This window comes from Elephas maximus, chromosome 21 (genome assembly GCF_024166365.1).
Source record: "Elephas maximus indicus isolate mEleMax1 chromosome 21, mEleMax1 primary haplotype, whole genome shotgun sequence".
In the NCBI taxonomy this organism is placed as follows: domain Eukaryota; kingdom Metazoa; phylum Chordata; class Mammalia; order Proboscidea; family Elephantidae; genus Elephas; species Elephas maximus.
Genome location: NC_064839.1, coordinates 61,245,016 through 61,269,483, shown reverse-complemented (window position 1 = coordinate 61,269,483; position 24,468 = coordinate 61,245,016). Strand labels below are relative to the sequence as shown.

At 36.6% G+C, this 24,468-nt stretch overlaps 1 long non-coding RNA gene across 2 annotated transcripts; it reads left to right on the top strand.

The window, feature by feature from the left end:
* The first annotated feature begins 1,740 nt into the window (after positions 1–1,740).
* On the top strand, positions 1,741–23,789 carry LOC126065140 (uncharacterized). 2 transcript variants are annotated; one of them, XR_007514734.1, is made up of 4 exons: positions 1,741–1,782; positions 8,370–8,504; positions 21,954–22,428; positions 23,701–23,789. It is a non-coding gene; the product is annotated as an uncharacterized LOC126065140 (long non-coding RNA). The 2 variants fall into 2 exon arrangements; XR_007514735.1 differs by lacking the exons at positions 1,741–1,782; positions 8,370–8,504 and adding an exon at positions 13,666–13,729.
* Positions 23,790–24,468: the final 679 nt, after the last annotated feature.

The window sequence follows — 24,468 nt, the reverse complement described above, 5'->3', positions numbered from 1 at the left end:
ACAGGTTTGCTTTCAATCCTCTAGAGCTCAAGGAGGTACAAATGAGAACAATCAGTGAAAAGTGACTAGGCAAATACTTCTAAGTTAGACAGCTCGTGTGGATTGAGTTATGTCCCCCCAAAATATGAGTTGGAATTCTAATTTCTATACCTATGGATGCAATCCCATTTGGAATAGGATTTCTTTCTTATGTTAATAAGGCCATATCAGTGGGGGTGTGTCTTAAAGCTAATCACATTTGAGATATAAAAAGAGCAGATTAGACACAAGGGTGAGGAAACACAAACGGGGGAAAGATAGAGGCCGTGTAGACCTCCAAGGAACTGAGGAACTCCAAGAATGCTAGAGAAAATGAGACAAGGATTTTTCCCCAGGTGGACAGAAAGAGAGAGAGACTTCCCCTAGAGCCGTCGCCCTGAATTTGGACTTCTAGTCTCCTAAACGGCAGTGGGTTGGGTTTAAACTGTGAGAAAATAAATTTGTTAAAGCCACCCACTTGTGGTACTTCTGTTACAGCAGCACTTGGAAATTAAGACAACAACAAAGTTCTGCAAAATTAATCCCTCACTAGAAAAAAAATTTAAGCCTACCCAATCTTCCTCATTTACATATGGAATCAAAATTTTTTAATTTTTCACTTCACTTAAGCTTTCTCATTGCATACATAAACGTGTTACAGACAAAGACTGGAATACAGAATCTCATTTCCATGAACATTTCAGATTGAAGATAAAAAACTTTTATTTTTATTATTTTTAACCTCTGGCCATTGCAATGTAAAATCTAGAGAAGGAAGTTGAAGAATAAAATTTTCGTTTTCCACATGGCGTATATGTACGTTATTTAAAATTTTTTTTAAAAAAACCATTTGGTAACTATTTGCATACAAAAATGAATTATCCAGGGACTTAGATTAATTTCCAGGTTTTTATTGTCCTCAGATCCTTGATAGAGGCAGAAGAGAATTTCCTTCAGAGGAAAACATTCCCAGTTTACATAAGCCTACAAATTAAAATTAAAAGAATCTAAATTCAGAATAAAAGTATCACCGAGCATAGAAAGAAATAAGAAATAAGCCATCCAGGAGATTTAGAAAACAATGGACTTTGACCCTTAAGGACTTCAGATATCAAAATAGCCAGATACAGAAACTGTATTAGCTATTGGTGCAAGGGGTTAATGTGCCAGGTTGTTGCCTGAAAAGATGAGGTTCAAGTTCACCCAGAAGTGCTCTGGAAGAAAAACCTGGGAATCTACTTCTGAAAAAACGAACATTGAAAACCCTAAGGAGGACGGTTCTATTCTGACACATTTGGGGTTATCCTGAGTTGGAATCAAGTTGACAGCAACTGGTAAACTGTTATATATTAATTTTCTATTACTGCTGTAAAAAATTACCACAAACTTCAGGGACTTGAAACAACACAGATGTGTTATCTTGCAGTTCTGGGGGCCAGGGGTCCCAAAATTCAAGGTGTCTACAGGGTTGCGTTCCTTTATGGAGTCTCTAAAGGTGAATCTATTTCCTTGCTTTTTCCAGTTTCTAGAGGCCACCCGCATTCCTTGGATCACGATCACCTTCCTTCATCTTCAAAGCCAGAAATACTGTATCTCTCTGATCCCACTTCCATTGACGTATCTCTTTGTCTGACCTGCTCCTTCTGCTTCCAATTTCCACTTTAGCACAAGCGGTTAAGTGCCCAACTACTAACTGAAACTATGGCTATTCAAACTCGCTCAGAGGTGTTGTGGAAGAAATGTCTGGCAATATGCTTCCAAAAGGTCAGTTTTGAAAACCCTAAGGAGTGCAGTTCTACTTTGCTACACTTGGGGTCACCATGAGTTGAAATCAACTATAGGGCAAGAGGTTTGGTTTTTTGTTATGATTTCTTTGGGCCTAATTGGATAATCCATGATACTCTCCCTATCTACTGATTATTGAATTTAATTCTGCCTGCAACCTTAATTCCCCTTTGTTGTGTACCCTAATATATTCACAGTTTCCAGGGATAAGGATGTGAACATCCTTGTGGTTCATTATTCTGTCTACTACAACCTATATCACAAACACTTAAGAAAATAAAACATTACCATAAATATGAGTAAGCACTACACCATCATCAGTAATGGTCAGAACTAAACCAAACCAAATCCACAGCCATCGAGTTGATGTCAACTTGTAGCGACCCTATAGGACAGAGTAGAATTGTCCCATAAGTTTTCCAAGGCTGTAAGTGTTTATGGAAGCAGATGATCACATCTTTCTCCTGTGGAGCCTCTGGTGGTTTCAAACAGCCAGTGCTTTAACCACTGCACCACCAGAGCTCCAGTTGTTAGAAATACTTTTAAAATGACAAGGTTACAATTTCATTTAATTTTTGAAATGAAAAATACAGTTTTTGAAATAAAAAAAAATTATCCATAAATGAGTTGAATTGCTTTTTAGACATAGCTGAGCAAATAATTGGTGAATGGAATATGTATCTGATAAAATACCCAGGATATAGCACAGTAGTATAAAAAGAAATAGAAATATAATAAAAGAAGTTAAGATATGTGGAAAATAGAATGAGAAGCTCCAAGTTACGTAATTGGAAGCATATGGTGAATCATATGGTCTACTATGCCAGGAATGACAAATTCAAGAGGAATGACATCACATTCATTGTAAAAAAGGCCATTTCAAGATCTATCCTGAAGTACAATTTTATCAGGGATAGAATAATATCCATGTGCCTGGAAGAAATATCAGTTAATACACTATTATTCAAATTTACGCATCGATTAATAATGCCAAAAATGAAGAATTTGAAGATTTTTACCAGCTTCTGCAGTCTGAAATTGATCAAACATGCTATCAATTCTGCAGTCTGAAATTGATCAAACATGCTATCAAGTAGTATCGATAGTTACTGGTGATTAGAATGCAAAAGCTGGAAACAAAAAAAGGATCAGTAATTGGAAAACATGGGCTCGGTAATAGAAATGATACTAAAGATTACATGATAGAATTCTGCAAAACCAATGGCTTATTCATTGGAAATACCTTTTTTTCAGCAACATAAACGGCAACTGTACACTTGGAGCTTGCCAGAAGGAATACGCAGGACTCAAATTGACTCAAATTTCCACATCTGTGGAAAGAGGCAATGGAGAAGCTCAATATCATCCATCAGAACAAGGCCAGGGGCTAACTGTGGAACAGACTATCAATTGCTGTTATGCAAGTTCAAGTTGAAGCTGAAGAAAATTAAAACAAGTCCACGAGAGCCATCTCAGTAGATTTGATGGATTGAACACTAATGATGGAAAACCAGAGGAGTTGTGAGATGACATTGAAGACACCATACATGAAGAAGCAAGAGGTCATTAAAAAGACCAAAATGGATGTCAGAAGGGAGTCTGAAACTTGCTCTTGAATATAGAGCAGCCAAAGCAAATGGAAGAAATGATGATGTGAAAGAGCAAAAAGAAGATTTCAAAGTAAAATATTATAATAAAATGTGCAAAGACCTGGAGTTAGAAAAACAAAAGGGAAGAACACACTTGGCATTTCTCAAGTAGAAAAAACTGAATAAAAAATTGTAGAATCATCAAAGAAGATGGAAGGAATACACAGAGTCACTGGACCAAAAGAATTGGTAGACATTCAACCATTTCAGAAGGTAGCAAGAACCGATGATTATGAAGGATGAAGTCCAAGCTTCACTGATAGCACTGGTGAAAAACAAGGCTCCAGGAATTGACAGAATATCAACTGAGATGTTTCAACAAACGGATGCAATGCTGGAAGTGCTCACTCATCTATGCTAGGAAATTTGGAAGACAGCTCCCTGGCCAACTGACTGGAAAAGATTCGTATTTGTGCCCATTCCAAAGAAAGGCGATCCAACAGAACGCCAAAATTATCAAACAATGTCATTAACATCACACTCAAGTAAAATTTTGCTGAAGATATTCAAAAAAGTTTGCAACAATATACCAACAGAGAACTTCCAGAAATTCAAGCCAGATTCAGAAGAGGACGTGGAAGGAGGGATATCATTGCTGATGTCAGATGGATTATGTCAGAAAGAAGAGAACACCAGAAAAATATTTACCTGTGTTTTATTGACTATGGAAAGGCATTCGACTGTGTGGATCATAATAAATTATGAATAGCATTGAGAAGAATGGGAATTCCAGAACATTTAACTGTGCTCGTGTGGCTCCTATACATAGACCAAAAAGCAGTTGTTCAAACAGAACAAGGAGATACTGCATGATTTAAAGTCAGGAACGGCGTGTGCAGGGTTTTATCTTTTACCATACTTACTCAATTTGTATAAAAAAGAAAATTTGTGTACTGAGCAAATAATCTGAAAAGCTGGACTATATGAAGAAGAATGCAGCATCAGGATTGAAGACTCATTAACAACCTGTGATATGCAGATGACATAACTTTGCTGAAAGTAAAGAGGATTTCAAGCATTTACTCATGAAGATCGAAGGCTATAGCCTTCAGTATGGATTACACTTCGACTAGAAGAAAACAAAAATCCTCACAATTGGACCAATAACCAACATCATGATAAATGGAGAAAATATTGAAGTTGTTAAGGATTTTATTTTACTTGGGTCCATAATCAATGCCCATGGAAATGGTAGTCAAGAAATCAAATGGGGCAAATATGCTGCAAAAGACCTCTTTAAAATGTTGAAAAGAGGCATTACCTTGAGGTCTGAGGTGGGCCTGACCCAAGTTATCGTATTTTCAACCACCTTATATGCACGTGAAAGCTGGACAATGAGATAAGAAAGGCTGAAGAAGAGTTAATGCCTTTGAATTATGGTGCTGGTGAAGAATTTTGAATATACTATGGACTGCCAGAAGAACAAATAAATGTGTCTTGGAAAAAGTACAGCCAGAATGCTTTCTTGAAGGAAGAATGGCGAGACTTCATCTGATGTACTTTGGACCACTCCCTGGAGAAGGACATCATGCTTGGTAAAGTAGACAGTCACAGAAAAAACCTGAAGACCCTCAACAAGATAGATAGACACAGTGGCTTCAACAACAGGCTCAAACATAGCAATAATTGTGAGAATGGTGCAGGACCAGGGAGTACCTCTTTCTGTTGTGTATGGGTTCATTATGAGTCGGAACTGACTTGATGACACCTATCAACAAAAACAACAGCACAGAGGAACAAAAAGAAAATAGGAAATATAATAAAAGAAGTTAAGATATGTAGAGGATAGAATAAGAAGCTTCAAGATATGTGTTGTTGGAAGCCAAGAAGGACAAAATAGAGATAATGGAGGGGAGGAAATATGTAAATAGATAGCAGTGGAACATTTTGCAAAGTAAATGAGAATTCTGAATTTGAAAATCCCTAGAATTATAAATAAAAAGAAAACATATTTAGATGTGTTTTGGTAAAATTGCAGAACACCAAAATCAAAGAAAAACACTTAAAAGCATCAAAAAAGAAAAAAGACTTATCACCTAATGAGGACTAATAAAATTTGATTAACATGGGAAAGCTCAACTTCAAGTGCTGAGCTAAAGTAACTGTAACCAAACAACTTTTTTTATCCTACAAAAACAGAGTTTACCACTAATTCTTATTATTTAGGGAACATTTGAAAGATGTACTTCGGCAAGAAGGAAAATAATCACAAAGAATAATCTGAGAAGTAAAAAATAGTGACAAAATAAAAAAAGAAACATTAATCTAAAAAATACTGTCTCTTGTAAAATAAGAATAGCGTCTAGTTGTTAGTTGTATAAAAAGCACAGGTCTAAAACACTAGGCAAAAATAGAAAGTAAGTCAGAAGTGAGAATAATCATTGTTACTGTATTCTAACGCTTATTAATACTTAGGTGGGGCTTTACCTATCTTTAGATATTAGAAATTAAAATGGATGGCAAAAATTTCTAGAATAGCCACTGAATGAAAATTAATATAATATAAATGCCAACATCGTAGAGGAAAAAGTGAGATAAGAAAGAAATCAATTAATTAAAAGGTTAAAAAAAAAAGCATAAAAAAGTGGGGCAATTAAAAAAAATAGGATAGTAGAAATAAGTCAAAATATATCAGAAATGGCAACAAACCAATGAAGTTCCCCCAGTAAAAGACAGATTATTGGATTTGGATTAAAAATTAAACTGTATGTTATTTACCCCTAATATGAGAGCATGGGAAAGTGGAAATAAAGGAATGCAGTAAGATTGTATTATCTATCTCTCTTTCTATCTCAATATATGTCTATATTTATTTATCTATTGCTGCCTAACAAATTGCTATTCTAATTTGGAAAGCGTGGTATGGCATAAAAACAGTTAAATGGACCGGTAAACCAATAGAGAATCAAGAATCAGATCCATTTTTAATATGACAGATGGAGTATGTTAATCACTGTGGAAAGGTAGGATACTAAAAAATAGTGCTAGGACAAGTGGGTATCCATGTGGAACTATAAAAGTGGATCTCAAACTCATAACATACAAGAGAATAATTTCCAAATAGATTAAGGATTTAATTGTAAAACTTCAAATTTTTAAGGAATGAAAAATGAGAAACATCCTAATGGGGAAATCTTATCTTCTTAGAGAAGTGAAGAATTTTTTGAAAGAAGATATAAAAAATGCTGCTACAAAAAAAATAAATAAAAGTGAAAAATTACATGAAGGACATCTACCTATTGGAAGACACCACAAATATATTAAAAAAAAAAAAAAAAAAGCCATGATTTAGAAGGTTAGTTGTAACGCACAACCAGTAAACAGTTAGTATGCAGACTACATAAGGAATTCAAAAAAATTTGTAAAAGACATATGGAAAAAGCTAGGAAGAAATTATGAACAGTTTTCAGAAGAGGAAACAGGAACAGTGAATAAATACATAAAAAGGTATTTGGCCTTATGAATAACCAGAAAAATTGAAGAGCATAATGAGATTCTATTTTATTCCTTTAAAAAAAAACCCAGTGCCATCGAGTCGATTGTGACTCAAAGCGACACTATTTCCTTAGATTATCAAAAATTAAGAAGTCAAATAATACCAAGTATTGGTGAGGGTGTGTCAGTAATAGATTGAGGAAAAATCATTGCCATTTCCTACTAAAATGGAAGATGTTCATACACAATAATTCAGTGATTCTCCTAGGTACTTACTTCAGAATATGTCTTATATGTGGACACCAGGAGAAGTATGACAATGTTTGTATCATCAGTTCACGGTAGCAAAAACTTGGGCCATACCAAATGTCCGTCACCAGAAGATGGGTAAATGAATTGTGGTATACTCATACAACACTAGTTTTTTTTTTTTTTTTTCATACAACAATACACTGCAAATTAGTTCCTTGCAACTAAGATGACACAGATATGTGGAGGACAAAAAAAAAAAAAAACAGAAGACTGTATCATAACATTCTTAAAAAGACAAAAAAATTAACAATATGATAATTATGACTGCATACACTGGTGGTGCAGCAGTTAAGTGCTCAACTGAAAAAGATTGTTGGTTCAAACCCACCCACCAGAAAGAACTGGTGATCTCTTCCTGTAAAGATTAAAACCAAAAACCAAACCCGGTGCCGTCGAGTCGATTCCGACTCATAGCAACCCTGTAGGACAGAGTAGAACTGCCCCATTGAGTTTCCAAGGAGTAGCATTTAACCACTGCGCCACCAGGGTTTCCCCTGTAAAGATTAAAAAAAAAACTGCCCCATTGAGTTTCCAAGGAGCGTCTGGTGGATTCGAACTGCCGACCTTTTGGTTAGCAGCCGTAGCAAACCACTGCACCACCAGGGTTTCCCCTGCAAAGATTACAGACTAGAAAATCCTATGGGTAAATTCTACTGTTACAGGAGGTCACCATGAGTTAAAATAAGACTGGAAGGCAGCTAACAACATATGTAATAAAACTAAAAAAGGGAAAGGGGTAATAGATGGCAAACACAAGGTTTAGAATAGTGGTTATGCCTAGAGTTTGGGGTAAGGGAATGGAATGGAACAGGAGCATATGGGTGTTGGGTACATGGTCATTTGTTTTCTTATGATGCCTTGTTAATTAAATCTATGTCACACAAAATTTTTGGACATATCAAATATTGCATAAATAGATAAAAAATAATAGTTATAAAAAAAGTTATAAGAGCTGCTTAAATGGATCAAAAAGCAGACTTTAAAACTGACAGAAGGAAAATAGAGATGAGTCTTTGTTTCGCTTTTTTTGGATTTTCGTGTGTAAATCAGGTGTCATTAGTTTTCCACATTGCAAAGCAGAGTTCCAAAGATTAGGTATTTTAAAGTTAAGTTGCCTGCAAACTGTATCATCTTTATGAACACTTTTATTTTTAATTATATATATTACAGCTTGAAGAACTTTCAAGAAGAACTTGAAAGAACAAGAAGAGCTTGAAGAACTTGAAGAAAATGCAAACATAAAAAGTATCTACAAAAAAAAAATTACAAAATTCACACCCAAACAGAAACACACAAATTATAAAGGTAATTGTAAAACAAATATACAAAATATTCTAGGAAACTTACCTTTTAAAATAATATGGTAAAAATTATTTAAAAGGCATGTTTTAAAGGTAATTTTAGCTTTTCAAGTAGAAAAATTGAAGACTTGCTGCTTAAAGGTTTATGACATTTAGTTTGAGAGTTGATTCTTCAACTCTTGAGTCAATAAATCTTAAAAATGACTTGTCCAGTGCTCAGGGACACTTGGCATATTGCATCTTTCCTTCATACGAAAATTGGTTCTTTTTCTAGAGTCTGGAAGTTGACTTGTTCTTTTTGTAGATGGACATTGTCTTAGGCTGAGTTCTCTGAAGAAGAAAACCAGTGAAGCGTATATATGTATATAAATATATGTAGAGAGAGATTTATTTCAAGAAAACGTCTCACACAGTTATGGATACCGGCAAGTCCCAAAATCTGTGGGTCAGACTTCAGGCTGGAGGCTTCTCCTGACTCATGTGGTTGCAGGGGCTCAGGAACCTAAAATCGACAGTTCAGATGGCAGGCTGCTGATTCATGTCCCAAGAACTGGGGGTCAGAGGACAATGAGTCGGATGCCAGATGGAAAGAGAGAATGAGCTTTGCCAGAACACCCATATATTTATATTGGATACAGGCCGCATCCCTTGTATCAGATCACAAAATGGAGGATGATTGTATAATATCTGCCAAACCACTGCGAATCATGGCCTAGCCAAGTTGAAACATAACCTTAACCATCACAGACATTTACCATCAGACCCCTTTCTCATTCTTCTTTTATAACCCACCCACCCTACTTCTGTACAAAAGTACCCGCTGAAGAATCCTAAGGCATTTCCTGACAATTTGTGAGCAAAATTTTTTTTTTTTGGTAACTTTTGCAGAAATGGCAGGGAAAGTATCTTTTTATCTGATCCCTCGTATACTGTGTGTTATCTACCCAGCCCTGATACCTCTCCAGTACTTTCTAAAGTGTCTATTAACAGGGCCTGAGTGGAGCAGGTGGCCATAGTAAAAAAATTAAAAAATTTTCTTTTTTTTGTAGGAAACTGTAAAACATTTTCCTAAGAAATCCTATGACGACACCTCATTTCTTCTGGGGTCTCAAGAATTTTCAGTTTATAAAATCTTGTGATAAAACATATTACTAAGTGTGATATACAATTTAAGTTACCAGACAACATCTTTTCTAGGCTCTTGAATAACTAGCTCAGAGTATAAGGACCTTTGGTTCAAGATAGGCCTAGAGGGTTGGGACGAAACAGGTGGGATAATCAGAGGGATGTGTCCAAGGTCAAGTTTTACTTATAATTCCATGAGCGTTCTCAAAGTTATTATTCCAAGATAGGCTATTTTATTTCGTTTTGTTATAACTGGGGCATCTCTGTTGTGGAGCAAATGCTTAAGCGTGGTGACTGCTAGCAAAAAGATTTGCCATTTGAGTTTATACAGAGGCACCTGGGAAGAAAGACCTGGTGATCTATTTCCAAAGAAAATCAGCCATTGAAAACCCTATGAAGAACAGTTCTACTGAGTCATACACGAGGTGCCATAGCTGGAGTCAACTCAAGGGCAACTTTTTTTTTCTTTTAATAACTGGGAAACAAAACAGTGTATTCACAGACTATTTTAGGAAGCCCGATTCATAGCTTAGGATGAAAAATAAAATAAAATTCTGAAAATAAATTCCAAGTATTTCGTAGGATGTAGTCTTAGAAGGTATTGTATTAGAAACAGAAAATCCAGTAATACAGTCATGCACCGCATAACGCCCGTTGGATCAATATCTGACCACACGTAAGTCCATTGTCTCATACCAGAGTAAATAGAGGTAGTCAAACACATAAAAGTCTGAGAAATCAGAATGAGAGGTGGAAATTCATGGTATTTTTTCAGATTAAGCACTTTCAAATGCTGCTGAAAGGTCAAGCAATATGAAAAAAAGGCGTCTGTTACATTTCCTGACAGAGTGCCCATGCATATCTTGGCATTTGCTATTTTCTGGTCTGTCCTTCATAGTGTAAATCACTCCTGAGAAGAAAAGAGGAGTTGGGATTTAGAGTACAGATGAAGAAACTCGCCTAAGGCAGGAGGAATTTCATCTTTCACTGTAACTAGAGAAAATTTATGCAATGGTTGCTTTTAGTGGCTTCTATTTACTCCAAGAAGTGGAAAAGAGTAGAAAATGGAGCATTTCAGGAGAGTGAAGATTTGAAATTTCCATTGAGAAATTTGCAGCAGGAAGAGGCAAAGGAGTATGGATTTGGGGAAGTGAAACAAAAGGTTACTAAGCAAAACGAAGGTGGAAAATCAGGGAATGCTGTCCCTCACTTCCAAATCACATAACGTCCTATTTCATAGAACGTATTGTGACTGCAAGCAATGTGTGACTGTAGTACTTTTTTAAGAACTTCCCAAATCAATTAACTTAATTGGTTTTAATTGCCGCTAAACATGAGGAGAAGATCTTGTCAGCCTATTGTAATGGAAAAAACAGTAAAAACTTTTGAAGGAAACATTTAAAATATCTTTTCTGGTAATGGAAAATAACTGTGGTAATAGGAGATCCAAGTTGTAAACTCGAAGATTAGAAGCATTTCTTATTTTAAAAAATCAATATTATTTTCATTTCCTAAATGGATTCCTAACTATATTTTTCATTTTTATCTCCAGGTAAAGCCAGTTTTATAATTTTATATAACCATTCAACAATTCACCTGCCTTCTTCTTTTTTTTTTTTTTAAACAAATTTCTAGCTCCAGTACTGATTTCAACTTGGTGGGCAGAGGGAAAACTGGGGGGAGCGGGGGGCAGGGGGGGAAATCCACAGAAGGAATGTAAAATGTACTTTCTTTATCTTTTGTTCCGGCTTTAACGAGGCCATCGTGAATCAGAATGCTGGGAACTTGCTGTAACAAACTAAGGTTACAAAGATCCTGAGTGGTCAAATCAACCTTATGACACAGGAAATTAGGGTTTCCCAGCATGAAGCCCTAAAATACAGGACATGAACATGAATCAGAGGAGAAATGGATATATTCGGAAAAATAGCAACTCCTCTCAAGGAGAAAAGGAAAATGTGGTATTGGTAAGATAAAACAAACACATTCCCTCATTCATTCATTCACACAGTTAACAAATACTATTGTACACCTGCCGTGTGTCAAGCAGGAGATAAAAAATACCTAAGACATGAGTAGTAATTTTGAGGGATCTTTAAGCTAATGTATTTGAAAGCAGAATATAATGGAATACTTGTTGAAATAGTAGAATTAACAAATTTTGGATGAAACCTGTGTGCCTTGTACATAAATCTAGGTGCTCATACAGTCATGACCTGTACTGGCCTGCCAAAACGTTGTACACTCAAGGATTTTTCTTTCTCCAAGTGTAAAACGTAAAATGACCAAAACAGTATGCTGTGAATTTCACAGATGATGATATTACTTGACCAGAAAATGTAAGCTGGTTCTCTTAACCAGAATGATGAGGGAGTTGAGAATTGGGAACGGGGTGGTGGCATTTAGCCTGTCTCTGAAGATTTAGAAGCACAGCTAGGTTATTTTTGAGCCTCAGTCAGTGGGCTAGAGGAAGCCCCATGTGAAAAGATGGTCTTCATGTCGTCGTCCTTGGCAGTACTATCATCCAAAAAAAAGGAGCTTTTTTCCCCTCCACTCTTCTTTCCCTTCTCTGTCACTTTTACCTCAATGGACAAAGCAATTTCTAATTTTTTAAAATTCATTTATTCATCCATTAAATAGATATTTATGAAGGAAACCATGTGTCAGGAACTGTGTTAAGCATTAGGGATATAATAGTGAATACAATGGTCAAAACACCTGCCCTCATGAAAATTATTGTCTAATATTGGATGCAATTTGTCAAATATTTGTTTAATTTCTTTTGAGTTTCTTGTTCTTTGGAGACTATAAAGAAAGTATGACATCGTCTCTGTCCTCCAGGAGTTAACAGTTTGCAGAGATTCATATGTTAAATTTAAAATTACAAGGCAGTATATAATTAACAGCAAAAGTGAAGACAACCAAGCACTTGAATATACACTTATATAACGATCAATACTTCCTCAGCGACAGCTACTGCTTTTCAGCATGACATTCAGAGAACCAACCAGGTAGTGTCTTTTGTCAGACAGGTGGTGTCTTCCTCTGCCATCTGTCCCTGGAGTGCAATGAACACAGAGGCAGAGACCCAGTAATGTGAAAAAAAAAAAAAAAGAAAAAACACACTAATGTGGATAATTACAAAAGAATTAAACATTTCCATTTGGAACAAAAAAATGGTTGAACTGGTATTTCATTCAGTGAGAAGGGGAAAAAAAAAAAAACCAGAACTGGCTCAGTTTAAAACATTAACCAACCAAAAATCAGTGAATATACCAAAAGGCAAAATAATCATATTAAAAAAAATTTTTTTTGAAATGCCTAGAATAGGCAAAGGTATAGAGTTAATAGTGATTACCAGGAGTGGGAGAGACAGTGGAAAGGGGAAATGATTGCTTAGATAGCACTGAGTTTTTATTTATGGGGACGGAAATTTGGCAAAGGATATCAGTGATGGTTGTACATGATTGATGCAATTCTTCTTATTTAACTGCACACATAAAAAAACTTTGAATTGGAAAATGTTGTCTTCTTTATATTTTTTACAATGAATTTTTTTTAAAAAATTGAAAACAACTGTGCAACCTATATATTTTTCTCCCTTACCTCCATCTTGCTCAGGGGCTTATTCTGAACTAAAACCAAAAGTAGGGCATATTTCCCTCAGGACTCCATTTTCTGTCACTTACCCTCTTCTCTCCCCTTTTTGTAGTACACGGTTTCTTGGGGTTGGACTTGCTCAGAAACCCCTGCCCAGGCCCTCTCTCAAGCCCTTTTTAGCACTTGTCAAAATTATGCCAATCTACCTGTGCATGAACCCAGCCCTGATTTTGTCTATTGCCAAAAAATCACTTTGGAGTTGTTGGCTAAGGACAACCTTCACCACCTGATGGCATAAAATGATTGAATAATTTTGCCTCCTGATTCAAGTGATTTTTTTTTTTTTTTTTTCACTGTACACAGCTATCAGTTGATTTCATTGCTCTTGAAGATAGCTCTCACCTCCCAGAGCAAGAAACCTGGCCTGGAGCTGAAAGGCAAGGAGTTCACTTAAATGGTTGCAATGACAACACCACAGTAATAAACCTTTTCAGAAATAAGCAGGTACTCTCTACTTGTCCATCCCATTTCCCTCCACATGTAAGAGGCTCCCACCACCTTCTGTCATTCCAATCAAAACAGGCTGTAGGCTGCTAATTACTGAGAGCTTGGAACCCTAATCCCTCACACCTTGGTCATTAGCCAGTCTAATAATAATGTGAGAAATCCAAAGGGTGAGGATGACTGTCACACTTCCAAGCAGCTGTGCTAACTGTCCTCTAGCCACCTGCGACAGTTAAAATCTTCCCAGCTTAATATTGATGCTTGAGGTTTTGCTTACCTGCTTTTAGATATTGACACGCTCGTTGTATCTCAACATGGTCAAAGTAATAACACAATTATATTTTCCAAGATGAAAACATGAAGAAAAAGAAAGCTGTGAAATTTATTGTCAAATAAACAAACAAAACCCACAAGTTTGTGAACACAAATTTGTAGGCGGAGATCTTGAATATATTGCATTATGGTTCAATGTATACTCTTTGGACTTTTAAAAAAATATTTTAGTTGTTTTCCAGGAGCTAGTCATCACACATTATTTGCTAGGCTTTCATGAGCCCCCTTACAAGGGCCACATTCCAATTTTAGTTGCTACTTCTCTGTATAGTCTCCAAGGCTATGGGTTGGACAGAGCATTCAAATTCTTGAATGGAGCCTAACATGCAAAATAAGAAATTAAATCATTTTAATTTTTCTTTAAATCTGTGGAAAATGCCATATGTGATTTAAAATAAATTTTGCTGATTTTTAACAATAAGAAAATCACTGAGAAAAATCTAATGTTGGTTTTACAAAAAAAGAAAAAAATAATAATAATATTTTGAAACAAAACAAAATAAAGACTGCTTTATCTTCCAAAGCCAGAAGTGAAGAGTTAGCAGCATAGTGGCTGACCCCAGTTTTCAGTATATACTCCGTTCTAAGGACATTGACAGGAAATGGTCAGCCTGGAGATACAATGAAAGGAAACCCAGCAGTGAAGGTTTCACTGATAACATGTGATTTGAAGTCAGTGAACAGACCTAACGGTCATTCACTCGCTTAGGCCAAAGTGTACAATAATCCAAAGACTCCATTAAGATCTTGTCACAAAAGCACACGGGAGATAGTGTTGGACGTGGGAGGCAGGGCAGAATATTTTCCCAATTAATTGGTGGGTTGAAATAGCTTGTATCAATATTAAGGTAGTATTTCACAACATTCTGTTTATCTAATATGTATATCTGTCCTAAAAATTCATGTTACACAATAGAAGATGACTAATTTTTGATAATAATAATAATGCCTTGACTAAATAGAACACAAACCTCTTCCTTCTCTTCCCCTACTGCCTCTCTCCATCCATCACTATATCCCCTTTATCTTGGGGCGTAAGCTGGACTTTGTAGACAAAATCACCAAAATTCAGTATTTTCTTTTCACTACATTGGATAGAGCTCTTCCCCTGATATGACACTTCTATTATGTTTTCTCAAATGGCTTATGCTCTATGATCAATCATCTAACTTTTCCTAGCAGAAATGACTCGGAGCCCTGGTGGTGCCGTGGTTAAAGAGCTATGGCTGCTAACCAAATGTTTGGCTGGAAGTTCAAATCCACCAGCCACTCCTTGGAAACCCTATGGGGTAGTATGACTCTGTCCCACACAGTTGTGATGAGTCAGAATCTTCTTGATGGCAGCGGGCCTGGGTTTTGTTTTGCTTTGTTTGGTGGGGGTGTTTAGCATCAATGACTATACAGGTCCTCAGAGCCTGTTGAGAGTGTGTGGCTCTTTTTCATGTGCTAGGTGTGCTATGTGGCCCCCAATATCTGAGATTTGTTATTCTATCTCCTTTTCATAGTATTTTGATTACCTTCCTTGTTGTCAGGTTGTCAGCTAACCAGATGTGAAGGATTAAGATTTTGAATTCTCCCATATGAATGTGCTTCCTGTTGGTTACCCTTCTTTCTCAACTCTTGCAATTTGCTCCCTTGAGCTTAGAAAGTGAAGACGTACACTTGTTACATTGTGGGTGAAATAAGAAAACTAAGTGCTGGGTGGCACTTGAGTGAGCTTTAATACTTAGATTGTTGTAATACAGATTTTTATCAATCAGCCATCTCTTTTGCAGAATCTCTAGTTTTCACTTTTCTTTTAAATAATAAGTGACATAAAGCTGACTTTAGGTGATTTTGTGTGTGTGTGTGTGTCTGTGAGTTATAGTCTAGAGCAGCATTGACAGAAATGCAGCAGGAGTCACATAATTAACAGTAAATTTTCTAATAGACACATTAAAAAAGTAAAAGGGAATAAGTGGAATTAATTTTAGTACCAAAACCAAGCCAAACCAGTTGCTGTCGAGTCAATTCTGACTCATAGTGACTCTATCGGGCCAAGTAGAACTGCCCCACAGAGTTTCCAAGGCTGGAATCTTCATGGAAGCAGATCACTGGGTCTTTCTCCCACAGGGCAGCTGGGAGGTTTGAATAGCAGACCTTTTGGTTAACAGCCACACACTTAACCATTGTGCCACTAGGCTCCATTAATTTTAATAATACATTTTACTTAACTCAATATATCTAAAAATCATCATTTAAACATATAAAAATATTGATATATTTTTCATCCTTTTTTCATACTAAGTCTTTGAAATATTTTATATATACACATATCTCTATTTGGACTTATAACCTTTCAGCTGCTTAATAATGACATGTGGCTAGTGGCTACTGTATTGGGTGGCATATATAATTTTTTTATTTAAGCTTTAAGTCCCTTTGGGCCTAGTCAATTGACTTTTTAAAAGTTATGAGGCATTTAATAAAAAGTCACTCTTTTTGTTTGCCTAGGACACTAGGGGAAAGATATATTTTGCTCACTTGGGGCACCAGCATGTTCATTTTGCTGGTAAATAACATCTCCCAGGTTTAGAGTTTTCTATATGATAATATTGGAAGGGAAACCCTGGTGGGTAGTGGTTTGTGGGTTAATATTGGAAGTGGCTCTTTAAATCAGCACTTCGTAAATATATCAAAAGTATTCAAGGAGAATGGCGGACGGAACTCACTAGCTATGTAGGCTAACTACAATTTACAATAAAAAATGCAGACTAACAAATCTTTATCAAGCATTTCCTAGGTGACAGTCTAAGTGTAGAGAAATAGAATTACAAAACCAGACAGGTTCTGCCCTCAAGGAGTATACATTCTAGCAAGGGAGAGATATACATAATAATCACAAAAATAACTGCAAAATCACAATAGTAAGAAGTACTACAAAGAAGTACACTGTCTTATGGGAACATAAAATAAGGGGATTTGACCTAGTGGGCCAGGTCAGAGAAAACTTCCTTGAGGAAGTGGTGCTTGAGCTGAGATCTAAGGGATGAGTAAACCTGACCTGGCAGAGAGGAACTGGGAAGGATATACTGTGGAGTTTGATATTTGTCTCTAGTTTTGTTTCATGAAGAAACTGTGGTTAAGACAAAGCTTTTTCCCTGTAACCGAGGGAATAGTTCTCGCCCAGACTGAAATCTTGGCTTCTCTTCCTGGGAAGAATCTCTCCTGAGCTTAGCGCTGTCTTTTCCTGTAACTTCAGAGCCAAGCTGAGGGAGTCTTTTCTGCGCCAGGGTTTTTTATGCTCTTATCTCTGCTTAAAAAAAAGGCACTTAGTAAACTCAGGACTCCTTTAGATATGTATTTTATCTTTTCTTTAAAATGCAATATACACCATACACATATATGAGAATTTATGTGTAATTAATTCAACTGATAAAAGTTTTTTTTTTGCAACACACTAAAAACATTAGAAGATAAAAAACTCACAAATCAGCAAAAAAAAAAAGTCGATTCAATAAATAAAATGGACAAAAGACTAAAGCAGGCAATTCACAGAAGTACAAATGACAAAGGCACCTAAGTTTAGCCGTTTCCAAAGAAATAAAAAATAAAACACAATGAGTGACCTTTGTTTAACTCATCCTATTGACACTAATGATAATGGCATAGCATGTCCCTGAGGAAGGAGGCACTGTAACATACTAGTGGAGGAAGAGGAACCTGGAGCCACCTTTTCTAGGTCAATTAGTCAATATGCCCTAAAAGACTTAACAGAATAGCTACCCATTGACCCAGCAATTCCACTCTTGGAATTCATCTGAAGAGAAAAATAGTCAAGTGGTTAAAACGCATTTATAAATGAAAGATGATAGTAATAATTAAAAAATGGATACCACCTAAACATCTAACAGGAAAGATATGGTTAAAATGTTAATGTTAGCACAAATAAATATATTGTAAATTGCAATATGATGTATATGAATACATACCGATATATTCACAGTATACTGCTAAATGAAAAAAAAAAAAAAGCAAAGTATAAAGGAGTATTAACAATATACTTAAAGAAAAAAAATACACAGAGTGTCCTTACATTGGAAACAGTCTAGAAAAATACAACAAAGTCTGATTATGTAATGTATAACTTTTGCTTATCTAACATTTCTGTTTTTTATAACAATTTTCTCTTAGGGAATAAGTGTTCTTTCTAGAATAATATTTTTCTCATTAAGATACATTAAAAAAAAAGTTTAAAAAAAGAAAAATTTACCCACCTTATGACCATCCAAAGACAACTGCATTAATGTTGTGAAGTATTTCCCTTCAATTCTTTTTTTTTTGAAGGAGCAACTTTTTTTTTTTAAAATGTAGTTTCGATCATATTTAATTGGGCTTCTGAGACCAGTGCTAAACCTTGCCTGAGGGACAAGCTTTTATAGAGGATTTTCTTGTATCCAATTACTGCCTTTTCCATAAGAGGGGATAACAGTTTATAATTAGATTGACTAAATTTAAGCTTTATCCAGATACCCTTGTGCAAGGAGACACCAACTCTCTTCATTCTCGGTGTGTTCAGTTCAGTCAGATGTGGTTTCCTGAGTCAATGATCCTCCTTAGGAGTTTTGGCTGAATTGGGCAAAAACCAAAACCAAACCCATTGTCATCGACTCATAGCCACCCTATAGGATAGGGTAGAACTGCCCCACAGAGTTTCCAAGGACTGCCTGGTGGATTCAAACTGCCATCCTTTGGGTAAGCAGCCATAGCACTTAAACACTATGCCAGTTAGGTAAAGTGGCTATTAATAGTCACACAGGACAGCCCTACAAATACCTATAATACTTATAGAATAGTTAGCATTAAGAATATGTTTACTAGTAGCCTTATTAAAGAGACACACGAATAGTGGCTAAGAGGATAGACTGTAGAGCTAGAATGCCTGGGTTTGAATCCCAGCTTGACACCTTTCTAGTTATGTAGCCTGAGATTAGTTACTCGGCCTCTCTGTGCCTTAATTTTCTGTATGGTAAAATTGGGAAAATAATAGCATCTACCTACACATTGTTTGAAGGATTAAATCAGTTCATGCATGTAAAGCACTTACAATAGCACGTGGTATAAATATAAAATATAAATATTAGTTTGTATTATTATTCAAAAATCATATTTATTTGGAAATTATGCCAGACATGTAATGGTTGAAGGCTATGGAATTGCATGTCATGATTTCAACACTACAAATCATGGAACAAAGTAAGAGAGAGTGCTATGTATTAAGTTGGAGTTGATAAGAGTTATTAAGCTATTGCCCTTCTTCTCCAAACCACCCTTTTAGACTCTGCTTTGTGAGGCTGGGGCTGGGACTTTGCAAACCATGTTTCTCTTTTGCCAGCTTGTTAGGCTGCACCAAGGGAGCACTACAGGAAGAACAAAGGGCTAGAGAAAAAAAAGGATCTTGATACTTCTGGTATGCTCCCTGGCAGCTTTCTACTGCTTCGTGTGCCTATGATCATCACTCCAGGATGCTTCTTCGCCCTGGAAGTGGCAGTTCCCTTCCTGAGCAGAAGATGGATCCAGTTTACTGTTGTTCCAACCCTTACAGAACGAGTCACGTGCACCCCGAAAACACCACATCAACTGACCAGGGTCCCATTTTCAGAGGTCTGGGCTTTAGGTCCATAGTACCCTGTCTTAGTCATCTAGTGCTGCTATAACAGAAATACCACAAGTGGATGGTTTTAACAAACAAATTTATTTTCTCACAGACTCCCAAATTCAGGGAGTCAGCTCCAGGGGAAGCCTTTCTCTCTCTGTTGGCTCTAGAGAAAGGTCCTCATCGTCAATCTTCCCCGGACTAGGAGCTTCTCTACGCAGGAACCCCGGGTTCAAAGGACATGCTCTGCTCTCCGCACTGTTTTCTTGCTGGTATGAGATCCCCCTGTCTCTCTGCTTGCTTCTTTTTTTTAATATCTCAAAGAGATTGGCTTAAGACACTATCTATATACATCATCAATATAATGGCTCCTAATCCATCTCATTTCATCATGGTGATAGGATTTACAACACATGGGGAAATCACATCAGATGATAAAATGGTAGACAATCACACAATGGAATCATGACCTAGCCAAGTTGAAAGATATTTTGGGGGGACACATTTCAATCCATGACAGACCCCTCCTCCTCTATGGTACTAAGCTTTAATAACTCCAGCCTCTTCCCTTGGTTCCCCAAGCCCTAGGGGCAATAGCTGCTTCTTGCAGTTGGTAACTACGTGACACTTCAGAATTCCCTTACCGTATCTTACCCTTCCAGTTAGCTAATGATGGTGTATTTCAGTAAGTAAAAGTACCATTAGTTATTTTCCCATGTTAAACATCTTGTCTTTTCTGCCTTTTTTTTTTTTTACTTTCAAACAGTGCTTCCAGGAAGATTGCACATAAAGTTTTGTTTATGGTTTTCCAATGCTTAGGATTATTCTTTAGGATACATTCCAGAAGTGAAATGACCAGGTTAAAGAATACGACTGTTTTAGTATTTTTTCTCTGTATTTATACAAACACACACACATATATGTGGCTAAAAATGCACATATATATGTGTATGTGTGTGTGTGTATAGGAGCCCTGGTGGCACAGTAGTTAAGAGCTGTGGATTCCAACTGCCAACCTTTTGGTTAGCAGCCATAGCACTTAACCACTATGCCACCACAGTTTCCTATAAAAGAATAGTATTAATTTTTACTAAATAGTTCATTGAATGAGCTAGAAGTTGTGGCTATTTGTCATCTCCTAAAATATTAATACAAACTTTTCATTGAATGGAAGTTGTATTGTAAACTTCTTAATAGAAAAAAATTTCATCTTAACAAACTTTCTACTATTCACGAAACTTCATAGTGAATTACCATGTACACAGAGACTACTAATAATTTGGCAGCCTCTTTGTGGGATCATCTTGACGGCAATGGGTTTAGTTTGTTTTGTTTTGTTTTTTTTGGTTTAGTTCTAGTTCATTCTTTTACTGCCATCATATAGTCTTCTGAACTATGTGATAATTTTCCAGTTTCAAACTGCCACGTTTACTTCCTTCTCTCAATTTTTCTGTGCTTGCATTTTCACTCAATCAAGGATGCTTTATAAACCATTGGTGAGACAACTTTTACATGCAGGATAAGAGTTTGGAGGATTGAATAAATTCTGTACCTAAAAGTTAGAAAATCCCACAGTATTAGTTTTCTAGTGCTGCCGCCATAAATTACCAGAAGTGAGGTGACTGAAAATAACATATATTTAGTCTCTCACAGTTCTGGAACCCAGAAATCTGAAATCAAGTTTCAGTAGGGCTGTGTTCTCACTGAAGGCTGTAGTGAAAAATCCTCCCAGGTCTCTTCCAGCTTCTGCTGGCCCCAGAGTTGTGGCAGCATAAATCCAATCTCTACCTTCATCTTCATATGACCTTATCCTCTCTATGTCTCTCTGTCTAAATAGCATCTCTTTGTCTTATTGAGACACCAGTCATTGGATTTAGTGCCCGCCCTAAATCCAGGATGATATTATTTCAAGATCATTAGCTGGTTATACCCCAAAAGACCCTATTTCCAAATAAGATCACATTCTGAGGTTTCTGGTGGACATGAGTTCTGGGGAACACTAGTCAACCCAAGACTCTCGTGTCCCTTCATGGTTAGTGACAAAAATAGCAAGTTTTGTAACCTAATTCATCCTCCTTTTCTTCCTTAGTAACAGATCCCCAGTTTTATTCCTGTAAGGATGTGCCAGCCAAGAGCCTACCTTTCCCATGCCCTCTTGTAACTAGGATACCCAGTGAGATAGAGGTATAAGTTATTCGGTGGGACTTCTGAAAAAACTTTTTGTCCTTTTTCTTCCTTTCTCCTAAATCCTGACAGAAATGGTTGACATACTGTCTGGAGCTCCAGAAACCACCATGTGCCCTGGAAAATGGGAACTATATGCTGGGAACTGCAGAGGAGAAAGAAAGAACATAGTTGCCTGATGACCACACTGACCTGCCTACCTTCAGTTTCATTTAACATGGGGCAGAACTACATGTCGCTTGTTTAGGCTACTGTTGTACTGTTGTTTTTTGTTAATTTTTTGTTATGTACCGACAATTTGGTTCTGACCAATAGCAACCCTATGTACGACAGAAGGAAACATTGCCCAGTCTTGTACCACCCTCGCAATGGTTGCTATGCTTGAGATCATCATTGAAGCCACTGTGTCAATCCATCTCACTGAGGGTCTTCCTCTTTTTCACTGACTCTGTACTTTGCCAAGCATGAGGTCCTTCTCCAGGAACTGGTCCCTTCTGATTATATGACCAAAGTACGGGAGACAAGCCTCGCCATCCTCGTGTCTAAGGTACGTTCCAGCTGTACTTCTTCCAAGGCAGGTTTGTTCATTCTTCTGACGGTCCATGGTATATTTAATATTCTTCACCAATACAATAATTCAAATGCATCAGTGTTTCTTCATTCTTTCTTATTCATTGTCCAGCTTTAACTGCTGTTACTTCCTGGTAGCCAAATATAATTTTAACAGCACCCTTTTAGTGATGAAATAATGTTGTTATATGTAACAGATAAATTAGATTTATTTACTAATGTCTTCTCTTACTTTAACTGGCTTACAATAATAAAGCTGAATAAATTTTCCATGAACAAGTGTTCAATTAAAAAAAAAAAATCTTTTGCTGTCAAGTCGATTCCTACTCATCGCGACCCTACAGGACAGAGTTAACTGCCCCATAAAGTTTCCAAAGAGTGCCTGATGGATTCAAACTGCCAACCTTTTGGTTAGCAGCCGTAGCTCTTAACCACTACATCACCAGGGTTTCCAAGTGTTCAATAAAATAAAATTAAAAAAAAACCAGTGCTGTCAAGTCGATTCCGACTCAAGTGTTCAATAGTTTATGAAAATAAAATGACATATTCTTAGCTTTTGGAATTTTTAGATTTTGCCTTAATACCTTTGGATAACATCTGCAAAAGCAATCTCCAAATATTTGTGAGTGGGGATAAGAGGAATATCTACTCTCCGAGATAATATATATGTGAGCGCTCAGCAAACTATAAAAGAACATATAACTATTGACTGTTATCCAACTGGATAGATCAGGTGAAGCCAAGGCGAAATCATGATAGCTAAAAATAATTGCATTGAGGATAAACCAGTGAGAGGAATTATGAGGTAAAAAGCAAGTGTATGCTTACACACACAGATTTTGGCAGCGCGGTATTCCACATGAATTCCCTAGTGATATTCTTTTCCAACCCTGCCTTTCAATGTGAATGATCTTTTTTTTTTTTTCATCAAAGATGTAAGAATATTTTAAAGATTAAACAATCAGTACTGGCCCATTTTAAGAAATGTCTGTGAAAATATAGCATAGTCACTCTCATAGCTCAGCCGGCTGTGCTGTGAAAACAGCAGAGGAGTTTTATAAAAAGTAACTTCACTCATATTTTCCAACATAAAAAAAAAAAGTTTGGTTTCACTAACGCCAACCTGTACAACAGCTGTTTGTGCATATTTTTGTGTGACTCTACATTTTCCTTGGAAATTAAGATGGTCTCATAAAGAAATCACTCTTTCCAGAATAGCCAATTTGCTTTTCAATATGTTGCATAACAGATGCTGCAAAGGAAGTGAAGAAGAGAAGCACGAGCCGGAGGAAAAGACAGCCCTGCAGCCCAGAGCCCCAGATCTGCAGGGGAGAAGCTGAAGGTAGGAAATGAACCCGCATGCATTTCTATTCAGAGATTTTATTCAAAGCAGGCCAGCAATTCGTATGTTGTGAAAAAATAGCTCGAATCATTGAGCACACACGCGCGTGCACACTTACAGGGGCTCTGAGCCCAGCTCGTTGTATAGAACAGATTTTACACAAGTGATATACTGAGGCTGCATTTTTTGTGTTGCATCTGAAGGCTTGTTTTACGTTTTTTTAAGTTCCATTGATGTTTTAGTAGAGTTGCTTCATTTACTTCTTTTTATGTCCAGTTTTTAAAGGATTAAATCAGCCGATTTCAATGACCTGTGCAAGGCCTTCTGTGAGACATAAAGTGACTAAGTGGCCATTGTGGCTCCTTCAGTCCATTGTAGTACATCAAGGGAGAGAAGATGCACACATCCAACCTCTAACTTGGCATACGCAAGACTCGAAGGCTACTGTAGTTCATAATGAAGAGAAACGGCCAAGTAGGCATGCTGAATCATTGCCCAGTCTCTTGCTGCATCTTATTCTCCAATCAGACTAGATCAACCTGTTCATTTCTAAAAAAGTATGTAGCTGTTACAGACAGCATATAAATAGGGTTTGGAAAGCAAAAGAGGAGACAAGTTGCTCTACTGCAGAAACAACAGGAAAAAATTATTAAAAACATGGTTAAAATTTTATCC